This window comes from Schistocerca americana, chromosome 8 (genome assembly GCF_021461395.2).
Source record: "Schistocerca americana isolate TAMUIC-IGC-003095 chromosome 8, iqSchAmer2.1, whole genome shotgun sequence".
NCBI lineage: Eukaryota > Metazoa > Arthropoda > Insecta > Orthoptera > Acrididae > Schistocerca > Schistocerca americana.
In genome coordinates, this window is record NC_060126.1 from 135,569,199 (window position 1) to 135,581,788 (window position 12,590).

The following is a 12,590-nucleotide window of genomic DNA, read 5'->3' on the forward strand; positions in this document are numbered from 1 at the left end:
CGAGATGCGGGCTGCTACTGATGTGCGGATTAGCTGCGTCAGCAGCTAAAACACCTACTTCATCATTTGTTGCAGGTCGTGGTTGACGTTTCACATGTGGCTGAACACTTCCTGTTTCCTTAAATAACGTAACTATCCGGCGAACGGTCCGGACACTTGGATGATGTCGTCCAGGATACTGAGCAGCATACATAGCACACGTCCGTTGGACCTTTTGATCACAATTGCCATACATCAACCCGATATCGACCTTTTCCGCAATTGCTAAACGGTCTATTTTAACACGGGTAATGTATCACGAAGCAAACACCGTCCGAACTGGCGGAATGTTACGTAATACCACGTACTTATACGTTTGTGACTATTACAGAGCCATCTATCACAAAACGAAAAAAGTGGTCCACGTAGTACACGAATATGTAATTGTGGTGTGCGTACTGTAAGACCTTCAGTACACACACCATCAAATTATTTGACTTGTCGCTCTAACGATGTAGGCGAGTGTCAGCAATATGTCTCGTGGTCTTATCGTGGTGTGTTTATCTTCTGCCGTTCGGTCAGACAATAGAAATGCCACTTGCACGCTTATAGTAGCAGATTGACGGTGACCAGCTTTAAACAGAACTTGATTAATTTTCACACACATTTATTAAAATAATAACAAGCATAAAAATTACTTAACTTGGTTCTGGATGCTATTTACGATTGACAATCCGAAGTTCCTTTGGTATTGGTACGTTAATCTTATTCTCACATATATCTCTGATACTTGACAAAAGTGTCTATACATTTATCTGCATGACTATGTACAGAAATATGGTAATCTTATTAGGCGCAGACTGAAACTTGACTATAGACTGGTACAGACAAATGTAGACTGGTGCAGACTGACTAATCGGAGGTCTGTACACTCGTTATAATACCTCGCGCGTTCATGTATCACTGCGCGACTGTGATCCACGAGGAGAAAAGGTTCTACGTAAGCAGCAATCTCACTGGCTGCGTTATATATTAATACGCGGACTGGCGGAAGCAGAATTTGGTCCGTTTCAATAGCAGCGCCATCTCGTAGTGCGGAGACGGACGAACGCTGCGCCTGCGCTGTTGTGCTTAGCGGGGCGCGCTCTAGTGGGAAAGTTGTGTACGCGCTGACTACGCGGAACTTTGTACACATCAGTAATAAAAATGGGACTTCCTATTTAAAAAGAAACGCAGTTCATATCCGTTTGACGTATGGCAGCGCCATCTAGCGGGCCAACTATGGTGCCATCTGGTTTCCCCCTTCAAGCTAGACGAGATTCGCTCTTTGTAGTTTTTTCGTTTGGTGCTTATTTCGTGAGATATTTGGCCCGGTCACTATCATTAGATCACCCTGTATAACTCACCTCATTTATGCTAGTAGCTTTAGATCTACTACGCAATCTACAGCTTGTCATCTGCGATCGCTAAAACGCATTTCCGACCGAAAGGCACTATACGTATTCGTGCTCTTTGGCATGCTACTTAGTCTTTCGGTGGCGTAGTGTCTTTCCTTTTTTCTGTGTCGAAATAACACGCTAGTGTCGTTATTCGTTTTATTCGGTTTATTGCCAAGCACAGAGTTTTCGCCGCCATTACGTGTTGCAGTGTTCATTTGCTTCGTGGAATATTTGTTTGAAGCGCGGTGCGCAGAACTGAAGTGTTGTTGAGGTTTGTGGCGTTTAGTTTGTTTTTGTGCGTCTCTCTCTCTCTCTCTCTCTCTCTCTCTCTCTCTCTCTCTCTCTCTCTCTGTGTGTGTGTGTGTGTGTGTGTGTGTGTGTGTGCGTATTTCCAAGATAGAGAGAGAGAGGGGGAGAGAGAGAGATAGATAGATAGATAGAGAGAGAGAGAGAGAGAGAGAGAGAGAGAGTGGGGGGGGGGGGGGAGAGAGAGAGAAAGTCCTAGACAGGTATGTCTGCACTGTAGAGGGATAGGAAGTTAATTTTGGAAGCTAGTCACATGCAGTTTTGGGTTAAGTTTTATTTATACAGTTCATCTCATGTGGCAAAGAGGGTTTTATTGCACAGGAATGCGTACTAGTTTAGTACTTTATTTCCCTGGGTTGCTGATTTCTGAGTGTGATAGTTTTCTTCTATTGTTAATTTCTGGTACAGGCTGTTACTAATTTTAAGGATTTTAAAGTAAATTTCTGTGCTGGTTGGGTGGTGATTCTGTGATATACTAATGTTGAGTTAGCTATTGCTTTTCAGTGCTCTGAGATGTTCTTTGCATCTGGTTCTAAAAGTTCTGAATGTTTGACCCACGTATACAGATTGCAGTTGCAAGTTAGTTGATATATCCCAGACTGACTGTATTTGTAAGTGTTGGTGGCACTTCTTCCGAGTCCATTCTATATTGTGTTGTTAGTTCTGTATACTATGTTGAGGCCTTGTCTCTTTAGCATATTGTCCACCTTGTGTGGACTTTATCACTAGTTATTACGCATCATTTTTTACTTACTGGCTGCTGATTTGTTCTGTGTCTGTGTGTATGTATTTTCAAGATTATATGTTGCCTGTTTTTGTATTTTGTTGTTTATTTTATTCACAGTCTCTATATCGTGCCCATTCACCTGTACAGTTTGTTCTGTTAAGATCAGTTCTTCTGAATAATCATATTTGTTCATGGTTGTTTATTTCAGTCTACGTAGTAAACATCCGAAGCTGGGTTCTTCATGAGTTGTAGGGTAACTGGACTGGTGACGAATGATGGTCCTAGTGATTCTAGGCTTCCTATAAATTGTGAATTCGTGATTGTTGTTTCTCTAGAGAACGAGAAATCTAAGGAATCGAGTTTTTATCTGTTTGTATTTCTACTTGGCTTTAGGAAAAGTAAAGGGACGAGAGAGGCAATTCTGATGTTACGGCTAATAATGGAAGCAAGGCTAAAGAAAAATCAAGACAATTTCATAGGATTTGTCGACCTGGAAAAAGCGTTCGACAATATAAAATGGTGCAAGCTGTTCTAGATTCTGAAAAAAGTAGGGGTAAGCTATAGGGAGAGACGGGTCATATACAATATGTACAACAACCAAGAGGGAATAATAAGAGCGGACGATCAAGAACGAAGTGCTCGTATTAAGAAGGGTGTAAGACAAGGTTGTAGCCTTTCGCCCCTATTCTTCAATCTGTACATCGAGGAAGCAATGATGGAAACAAAAGAAAGGTTCAGGAGTGGAATTAAAATACAAGGTAAAAGGATATCAATGATATGATTCGTTGATGACATTGCTATCCTGAGTGAAAGTGAAGAAGAGGTAAATGATCTGCTGAACGCAATGAACAGTCTAATGAGTACACAGTATGGTTTGAGAGTAAATCGGAGAAAGACGAAGGTAATGAGAAGTAGTAGAAATGAGAACAGTGAGAAACTTAACATCAGGATTGATGGTCACGAAGTCAATGAAGTTAAGGAATTCTGCTACCTAGGCAGTAAAATAACCAATGACGGACGGAGCAAGGAGGACATCAAAAGTAGACTCGCTATGGCAAAAAAGGCATTTCTGGCCAAGAGAAGTCTGCTAATATCAAATGCCGGCCTTAATTTGAGGAAGAAATTTCTGAGGATGTACGTCTGGAGTACAGCATTGTATGGTAGTGAAACATGGACTGTGGGAAAACCGGAACAGAAGAGAATCGAAGCATTTGAGATGTGGTGCTATAGACGAATGTCGAAAATTAGGTGGACTGATAAGGTAAGGAATGAAGAGGTTCTACGCAGAATCGGAGAGGAAAGGAATATGTGGAAAACACTGATAAGGAGAAGGGACAGGATGATAGGACATCTGCTAAGACATGAGGGAATGACTTCCATGGTGCTAGAGGGAGCTGTAGAGGGCAAAAACTGTAGAGGAAGACAGAGGTTGGAATACGTCAAGCAAATAATTGAGGACGTAGGTTGCAAGTGCTACTCTGAGATGAAGAGGTTAGCACAGGAAAGAAATTCGTGGCGGGCCGCATCAAACCAGTCAGTAGACTGATGACCAAAAACAAAATTTCTACATATACTTCTTCATCTACACAGATACTTCGCAAGCTACTGTAAAGTGAGTGGCGGCGTGTCTCCTTTACCACTACTTATCATTTCCCCTCGTATTCCACTCGCAAATAGAACGAGGGAAAAACGACTGTACGCCTCCGTATGAGCCCTATTTTCTCGTATCTTATCTTCGTCGTCCTTATGCGCAATGTACGTTGGTGGCAGTAGAATCGCTTAGCAGCCAGCATCAAATTCCGGTTCTCTAAATTTTCTCAATAGCGTTTCTCAAAAAGAACGTCGCTTTCCCTCCAGAGATTTCCATTTCTCGATGCATCTCCGTAACACGTGTTGTTCGAACCTACTTGTAACAAATCTAGCAGCCCACCTCTGAATTGTTTCAACGTCTTCTTCAAATTCGATCAGGTACGATTCCCAAACACTCTAGTAGTACTCAAGAATAGGTCGCACCAGCATCCTATATGCGGTCTCCTATGCAGGTGAACCACACTTTCCTAAAATTCTCTCAGTAAATCGAAGTCGACCATTCGCCTTCCATACCACAATCCTCACATGTCAGTTCGATATCGCATCGGTTTACGACCTTATGGCCAGGAATTTAAACGACGTGACTGTGTCAAGCAGGGCACTAGTAATACTGTATACGAACATTACAGGGTCGGCCGCTGTGGCCGAGCTGCTCTAGGCTCTTCAGTCCGGAACCACGCTGCTGCTACGGTCGCAGTTTCGAATCCTGCCTCGGGCATGGATGTGCGTAATATCCTTAGGATAGTTAGATTTAAGTAGTTCTATGTCTAGGGGACTGATGACTTCAGATGTTAAATCCCATAGTGCTTAGAGCCATTTGAACCATTTTGAATTTGACATTACAGGTTCGTTCTTCCTACTCATCCTCATTAACTTACATATGTTCACATTTAGGGATAGCTGCCATTCATCACACCAAGTAGAAATTTTGTGTAAGCCGTCTTGTATCTTCCTACAGTAATTCAAATCCGACATCTCACAGTACACAACAGCATCATCAGCAAACAACCGCAGATTGCTGTACAACCTGTCCTCCAAATCCTTTACTTACATATAGAACAACAGCGTTCTATTGTGGCGAAACAAGCGCTGTATCATTTGAGAGATTAAGAGGCGAGCGAATGTGTCGGGGCCCCAGTTCACTGCTACTAGCGCCACGTCACCATAAGGCGCCTGTGCGTAGCGCACAAGCATTGCACCTTAATTTAAGAATTAAATTAAAAATTATAGTTGCTTTCCCAAATTTTGTCAGCATGTGCTTTAGTATATTAATGTTTAAACTGACAAATCTCAGATTGATGAGATGAATATCTTTCCATAAATACATGGTTTGTAGAAAAAAAAAAAATTGGCGCTAAATAATAAAGCTGGGAAGCCTAAAATGGGTCACAATGTGCCCACGTATGTCAAAACTGAGTGGTACAAGTCTCAACGTGATTAAAGCAATATTTTGGTCAGAATCCACGTTTTTAAGAAAAATTGAAGGCGCTAAATATTAGACTTAGAAACATGAACATTTGTATGAATCTTCAGTTCAACATAAAAATAGTAACTATGTGATCCCATGTAGCTACTTCTAATAGTTTTCGAGTAATTTACGGAAAACTAAATTAGGAACAAAAAAGCCACATTTTAGTAGATAAAGTATCTGTTATATTAATGCTAGAAAGTTCTGATTACATCACGTGATGGAACCTATTAAATAATAGAGCTATAACTAGCTTCAAGGCCTGGATTTAAATAATAACGAATTAAAGGTCTCTTTAAGTTGGACTTCAGAGGTCATGTTCTACTGTCAGGTCCGTACTAAAAATTCTCAACGGCACAGGTTATATGTAGGCGACCTAAATCTAACTTAACTTAATTACATTCGTACAAAAATTGCGAAGATTCTAAATTAATACACAACAGTGTTATAAAATACACTTCTGGAAATTGAAATAAGAACACCGTGAATTCATTGTCCCAGGAAGGGGAAACTTTATTGACACATTCCTGGGGTCAGATACATCACATGATCACACTGACAGAACCACACGCACATAGACACAGGCAACAGAGCATGCACAATGTCGGCACTAGTACAGTGTATATCCACCTTTCGAAGCAGTGCAGGCTGCTATTCTCCCATGGAGACGATCGTAGAGATGCTGGATGTAGTCCTGTGAAACGGCTTGCCATGCCATTTCCACCTGGCGCCTCAGTTCGACCAGCACTCGTGCTGGACGTGCAGACCGCGTGAGACGACGCTTCATCCAGTCCCAAACATGCTCAATGGGGTACAGATCCGGAGATCTTGCTGGCCAGGGTAGTTGACTTACACCTTCTAGAGCACGTTGGGTGGCACGGGATACATGCGGACGTGCATTGTCCTGTTGGAACAGCAAGTTCCCTTGCCAGTCTAGGAATGGTAGAACGATGGGTTCGATGACGGTTTGGATGTACCGTGCACTACTCAGTGTCCCCTCGACGATCACCAGTGGTGTACGGCCAGTGTAGGAGATCACTCCCCACACCATGATGCCGGGTGTTGGCCCTGTGTGCCTCGGTCGTATGCAGTCCTGATTGTGGCGCTCACCTGCACGGCGCCAAACACGCATACGACCATCATTGGCACCAAGGCAGAAGCGACTCTCATCGCTGAAGACGACACGTCTCCATTCGTCCCTCCATTCACGCCTGTCGCGACACCACTGGAGGCGGGCTGCACGATGTTGGGGCGTGAGCGGAAGACGGCCTAACGGTGTGCGGGACCGTAGCCCAGCTTCATGGAGACGGTTGCGAATGGTCCTCGCCGATACCCCAGGAGCAACAGTGTCTCTAATTTGCTGAGAAGTGGCGGTGCGGTCCCCTACGGCACTGCGTAGGATCCTACGGTCTTGGCGTGCATCCGTGCGTCGCTGCGGTCCGATCCCAGGTCGACGGGCACGTGCACCTTCCGCCGACCACTGGCGACAACATCGATGTACTGTGGAGACCTCACGCCCCACGTGTTGAGCAATTCGGCGGTACGTCCACCCGGCCTCCCGCATCCCCAATATACGCCCTCGCTCAAAGTCCGTCAACGGCACATACGGTTCACGTCCACGCTGTCGCGGCATGCTACCAGTGTTAAAGACTGCGATGGAGCTCCGTATGCCACGGCAAACTGGCTGACACTGACGGCGGCGGTGCACAAATGCTGCGCAGCTAGCGCCATTCGACGGCCAACACCGCGGTTCCTGGTGTGTCCGCTGTGCCGTGCGTGTGATCATTGCTTGTACAGCCCTCTCGCAGTGTCCGGAGCAAGTATGGTGGGTCTGACACACTGGTGTCAATGTGTTCTTTTTTCCATTTCCAGGAGTGTATTATGTGTCCGAGAAAGCGGCCAATTAGGCGCTACTACAGGGACATAGAGCGGATGACAGCCGGTGTCCCCTTCGCCGTCCGCTGTGACCATAGGTAAATACCGCCTGAGATACAAGACTTCACTTCACTTCGCACCCAGCTACTATGCGGTGCGCGTAAGTCAAACGCCGGAGTACGCGCTGCCTTGGGTGACGTCACAGACAGGCTGTTACTAAACGCGTGGTTTTAGTAATAACAGAAGGTTGGATTTCTGAAAAGAGACTTCACTTCACACCCAGCTCCGTATTGTCCACGTCAGTCAAACGCCGGAGTACGCGATGCCTCGGATGACGTCACAGCCAGACTCCAACTAAACACATGTTTTCGGTACAAATAAGAAGTGAACTCGTGAGGACTGCACACCATCCTGGATCGCTTAGATTTTGCGGGTGTAAGTGTTAGTGCGCCGCCGGTAATGTTAACAAATCCGCGTGGCAAGTGGTGACAACTATTTTCCACTTTTGTGGCGGGCAATTATTTTGATTATTGGACGTAAGGGCGAAAGCCCATTTAATGGGAACTTATCGGAGAGATCTCCTCTGAACTGCTCATAGTGCTGTTTAGCCTAGAGAGAGTTATTATTAGTAATAACATCATGAATATTATAATGTTGTGCGTGTGAAAATTTATCAAATATATCTATCAATTAGAACTCAAAATCTTCATTTATAATAATAGTTCCTTGACGCCGCTGAATAAATGGAGAATAGAATTTCTTTTAGTGGGCTGGACAAGAATGTGGACTTGCGGACTGGAAACTATGGTCAGTACGTTCTACATCGGTTTCTGGCTTACAACAAAAACAGTTTCCAGGCTCTCGTAAAAGACAGCGAACAATATTCTAATATTTCCTGTTACTTATGATTTACTATTATTAATCCGCCGCCCCACACTATGACACTTCCCTGGGGCACTACTGACGATACCCTTGTCTCTGATGAACACTCGCCGTCGAGGACGACATACTGGGTTTTATTACTTAAGAAGTCTTCGAGCCACTCACATATCTGTGAACTTATTCCATATGCTGGTACATTCGATAAGTTTGCAACAGGGCACCGTGTCAAAATCCTTCCGGAAATCTATAAATATGGCATCTGCCTGTTCCCCTTTATCCATAGTTCGCAGAATATCATGTGAGAAAATGGAAAACTGATATTCGCACGATCAGTGCTTTCTAAAGCCACGATGATTCATAGACATAAACTTCTCAGTCTCAAGAGAGTTTATTACATTCGAACTGAGAATAAATTCAAGGATTCCGCAGCAAACAGAAGTTGGTGATATTGCTCTGCAATTTCGTGGGTCCGTTCTTCTAGCCCTGTTACATACTAGAGTCACCCGCGCTTTTTCCCATTCGCTTCGGACTTCGTGAGTTCACTATAAAAGCAGGGTAAGTAAGGAGCCATTGCCGTACAGTACTCTTTGTAATACCGGAGCTTGTGATTTACTCGTATTTGCTTTCAAATCTTTCAGTTGTTTCTTTACGCCAGGGATGCTTATTACATGTCGTCCATATGGGAGTCTGGCGGATGGTATGATTGTATGATTCTCCTGTGTGAACGATTTATTGAGTGTGAAATTTAAATCTTTGGCTTTCGTTTTGCTATCTTCAAAGGCCACATCAGTCTGGTCAACAAGGGACTAAATGGAAGCCTTATACTCCCATAGCGATTTTACAGAGGACTAAAATTTTCTCGGGCTCACTGGCAGATTTTTCCCTAAGGTGTGACGGAGGTAGCTGTCGTATGCTTTGCGTACAGATCCTTCCACAGACGCACGACTCTCTTCTAACCTTTGCTTATCATCATTTGTGCCTTCTCTTTTGAACCGAGAATGCAGCATCCTATGCTTCCTCAGCATTTTCCGAATTTCGTTATTACACCATGGTGGGTCTTTTCCATCTTTAATCCACTTGTTAGGCACATAACCTTCCAGACCACGATTTACAATTTGCCTAAACTTTGGCCATAATTCCTCTACGTCCAACTTACTGCAACTAAGTGATGTCAATTCACTGTCTATCTGAGACGCCAGAAGCTGCTTATCTGCTCTTTCTAGTAGAAATTCTCTGCTATCCTTCTTGACTGACTGCTAGCTGATCAACACAGTTTTCAGAGAACATGTTCAAAAGTGTTTCGCAAGACTGTCTGTCTGTACCCTCGGAATGAATCCAAAGATATTCCAGTCTCTACTCGGTAGGTTAAAGTCGCCTCCATCTATTATTGCGTGCTCTGGGTTTTTACACGCTACTGACTATAGACTTTCTCTGAATGACTCTAGGACCGTCACAACGTAATCGAGTGGCCTTTAAAAACATTCAACAGTTCACCTGGTTTCACCTACACAAGCTATGTGTGACCTGATAACTTCACTGTTTCATTGGTACACTGTATTTGTGGGTGAATGGTCTTTTATGGTCTCATGAAGTTTTTTTGTATGAGATCGTGATTAATATATTAGGTGAATTATATCATCTACATATCTCTACCAATGTTTTGTACTGCCTTTGTTTTACTATTTTGTCAAAGATTAGATTTTCTATTTGAATGATGTAAACGTTAGCTAGGAGGCCACTGACTGAGGTTCAAATGGCTCTGAGCACTATAGGACTCAACATCTTAGGTCATAAGTCCCCTAGAACTTAGAACTACTTAAACCTAACTAACCTAAGGACATCACACACACCCATGCCCGAGGCAGGATTCTAACCTGCGACCGTAGCAGCCTCGCGGTTCCGGACTGCAGCGCCAGAACCGCACGGCCACCACGGCCGGCACTGACTGAGGATCCCATAGATATCTCTTCTTTTTGAGAGTAAAATTTGTTGGTGAAAGTGAAGTAGTATTTGTCTGTAATGAGCTTGAGTACAGCTGATATTTCTTGTACGTCTGTGGTGAGTATGTTTCCCTGTAGTTGGATATTTCTTTCTATGATGTTGATGGTTTCATCTGTTAGAATGTGTGTGTACATGGACATTAAGTCAAATGAAACTAATGTTGTTTTGTTCGATATGTTTTCATTTTTTATTGTATCTATTAAATCACTTGAGTTCTTCAGGCTTTCGTTTTTGGTGTGTTTGTATACTTTCTGGGGCAGTGTGTGTGTTTGTTTTTGTAAGTGGTATGTGGATGCTCTGGTAAAGTCAATCAATGGGTGTATAGCTATATGTGATTTGTGAATTTTCGGCAATGATTTTAGAGTGGGCGCCTTGACAGTTTTCTGTGTCATTTTTTTTAAAATTTGTGCATATGTGAAAATTGTGTCTCCATTTTTCAGGGTTTTCTTTAAGTTCATTTCGTATCGGTTTGTGGGATCACTTGTTAATTCTATGATATTGTTGATTGGGATGAATTCTAGTGTTTTGTCAATGTATTTCTTTTCTTTCATGAGGACAGTCGATTTGTTCTTGTCAGATTTTTGTGATTAAGGCATGTTCATGCGTTAACTTCTTCTGTAGGTTTCAATAGTTTTTTCTTTAGTTGTCATTGAGTTTTGTTTTATGGTGATTTTGTTCCCTCTAATTATGTGTTTTATTTCGTCAGGGAATTTTTCTCTTGTTAAGTTTGCATTGAACTCAGATGTGTTCAGTCTTTCTTATTGCTTTATGATGAGTTCAGTTTCTGTTATGATACTCTCTATTGTCCTTTGTGGGATCGCTGTTGTGTTTGGGACCCTTTTCAAGCAGCCTCTTTGCTTGTTAGGATATATTTATATCCGTCAGGTTAATCACTCTTTTGTGAAAGCCGGCCGGAGTGGCCGAGCGGTTCTAGGCGCTTCAGTCTGGAACCGCGCGACCGCTACGGTCGCAGGTTCGAATCCTGCTTTGGGCATGGATGTGTGTGATGTCCTTAGATTAGTTAGGTTTAAGTAGTTTTAAGTTCTAGGGGACTGATGACCTAAGATGTTAAGTCTCATAGTGCTCAGAGCCATTTGAAAATTTTTTTGTGGAAGGCATGTTTACTGAACTGATGTGATTTATGGAAATTTGTGCGAGTTATCTTTTTGATGAGTCTTTTGTTGGAGTGCCTGTTTTCTTTTTATTACGGTCTCTCTGTATGTTCTAGCTCCGTGCATGAATTCATAAAAAATGATTGATACTTTATATGGTTTACTAGTTCTATATGCAGTTTGTGTATCACACACACACAAACACTAAACACCACAAGCGTCAACAACACCTCAAATCTGCGTGCCACACTTCAAACAAACGTGCCACGAAGCATATGAAAACTGTACAGTCGTAACAACACGCATTGGCGGCGAAAACTCTGTGCTCGGCAAGAAACCGTATAAAACGAATCTGTAACCAAAAAAAGGGAAGAAATAAGCGCGCTATTTCGACACAGAAAAAAGTAAAAACACTACGGCACAAAAAAAACCTCTAAGTAACATGCTAAACAGCATTATATAGAGTGATTCGCGGTCGGAAATGCATAACAAATAGAAAAATAAAATAACGTTTTGCTGTTTGCAGATGACAAACTGTAGACTACGTAGTAGATCTAAAGTAACTAGCATAAATGAGATGAGGTATGTAAACAAATGCATACATCTACTTTATTTCCAAATGTACTATAAAACTAGAAACTTGAGACATATCGTAAATAAACGTCATACAATTCCCCAACTTAGTGTCATATGTCTCAACTCTGTACTGCATGGGAGCCGATGTAAAAATCTTTGACAATAACGAATCAAAAGTTCCTTTAAAGTTTAGCATGGAATAATTTTGTGGAAGAAAAATAAAGAAACCCACTGAAGATAGCTAAAATTGCTGAAATATGTCGGGCTGGAATCAAAACTACAAAGGTGTCTTGCGTAAGGCGGAATTCCTCTCCAATAATAATTTAAGTGCATTACTATTGGTATGTCATAAAATACTCGTAATGCAAGAAAGTTAGCAGTGTATCAGCTAAACCGAATATGTACAGAATAAGCCTTAAAAACTCATTACGTAGGACGTAAGTTATGGCTTTTCAAGTTAAGTACGCAATACAGAAGAATATATTATTTAATAACGAAATAACTGATCAGTTGTGACATTTTTAATGTCTTGGCAGCGAGACAAGTTGGGGTTACGATAATGTAGACGGAAAGGTGCATAAATTTCAAGCAGAATGGTATGTGGAGCATAAAACAGAGCATTTAACTACATACCT

General features: G+C 42.4%; 1 protein-coding gene across 1 annotated transcript in view; it reads right to left on the bottom strand.

Annotated features, from left to right (window-relative positions):
- LOC124545626 overlaps positions 1–12,590 on the bottom strand; it is a 258,100-nt gene that overhangs the window by 171,050 nt on the left and 74,460 nt on the right. The gene's annotated exons all lie outside the window — the stretch shown is intronic.